A 1,772-nucleotide genomic window follows, 5' to 3' on the forward strand; every position below is an offset into this window, starting at 1 on the left:
GTCTAGTCTCCCTTATGACTCTAATCTGATAGTGGGGTGGTAGATGTCTAGTCTCCCTTATGACTCTAATCTGATAGTGGTAGTGGGGTGGTAGATGTCTAGTCTCCCTTATGGCTCTAATCTGATAGTGGTAGTGGGGTGGTAGATGTCTAGTCTCCTTTATGGCTCTAATCTGATAGTGGGGTGGTAGATGTCTAGTCTCCTTTATGGCTCTAATCTGATAGTGGGGTGGTAGATGTCTAGTCTCCCTTATGGCTCTAATCTGATAGTGGTAGTGGGGTGGTAGATGTCTAGTCTCCCTTATGGCTCTAATCTGATAGTGGTAGTGTGGTGGTAGATGTCTAGTGTCCCTTATGGCTCTAATATGATAGTGGTAGTGGGGTGGTAGATGTCTAGTCTCACGTATTGCTCTAATCTGATAGTGGTAGTGGGGTGGTAGTTGTCTAGTCTCCCTTATGGCTCTAATCTGATATTGGTAGTGGGGTGGTAGATGTCTAGTCTCCCTTATGGCTCTAATCTGGTAGTGGGTGGTAGATGTCTAGTCTCCTTTACGGCTCTAATCTGATAGTGGGGTGGTAGATGTCTAGTCTCCCTTATGGCTCTAATCTGATAGTGGTAGTGGGGTGGTAGATGTCTAGTCTCCCTTATGACTCTAATCTGATAGTGGGGTGGTAGATGTCTAGTCTCCCTTATGACTCTAATCTGATAGTGGTAGTGGGGTGGTAGATGTGTAGTCTCCATTATGGATCTAATCTGATAGTGGGGTGGTAGATGTCTAGTCTCTGTTATGACTCTAATCTGATAGTGGTAGTGGGGTGGTAGATGTCTATTCTCCCTTATGGCTCTAATCTGATAGTGGGGTGGTAGATGTCTAGTCTCCTTTATGGCTCTAATCTGATAGTGGGGTGGTAGATGTCTAGTCTCCCTTATGGCTCTAATCTGATAGTGGTAGTGGGGTGGTAGATGTCTAGTCTCCCTTATGGCTCTAATCTGATAGTGGTAGTGGGGTGGTAGATGTCTAGTCTCCCTTATGGCTCTAATCTGATAGTGGGGTGGTAGATGTCTAGTCTCCCTTATGGCTCTAATCTGATAGTGGTAGTGGGGTGGTAGATGTCTAGTCTCCCTTATGGCTCTAATCTGATAGTGGGGTGGTAGATGTCTAGTCTCCCTTATGGCTCTAATCTGATAGTGGTAGTGGGGTGGTAGATGTCTAGTCTCCCTTATGGCTCTAATCTGATAGTGGTAGTGGGGTGGAAGATGTCTAGTCTCCCTTATGGCTCTAATCTGATAGTGGTAGATGTCTAGTCTCCCGTATGGCTCTAATCTGATAGTGGTAGTGGGGTGGTAGATGTCTAGTCTCCCTTATGGCTCTAATCTGATAGTGGGTGGTAGATGTCTAGTCTCCTTTATGGCTCTAATCTGATAGTGGTAGATGTTTAGTCTCCCTTATGGCTCTAATCTGATAGTGGGGTGGTAGATGTCTAGTCTCCCTTATGGCTCTAATCTGATAGTGGGGTGGTAGATGTCTAGTCTCCTTTATGGCTCTAATCTGATAGTGGGGTGGTAGATGTCTAGTCTCCTTTATGGCTCTAATCTGATAGTGGGGTGGTAGATGTCTAGTCTCCCTTATGGCTCTAATCTGATAGTGGTAGTGGGGTGGTAGATGTCTAGTCTCCCTTATGGCTCTAATCTGATAGTGGTAGTGTGGTGGTAGATGTCTAGTGTCCCTTATGGCTCTAATATGATAGTGGTAGTGGGGTGGTAGATGTCTA

This window comes from Salvelinus alpinus, chromosome 27 (assembly GCF_045679555.1).
Source record: "Salvelinus alpinus chromosome 27, SLU_Salpinus.1, whole genome shotgun sequence".
In the NCBI taxonomy this organism is placed as follows: Eukaryota; Metazoa; Chordata; class Actinopteri; order Salmoniformes; family Salmonidae; genus Salvelinus; species Salvelinus alpinus.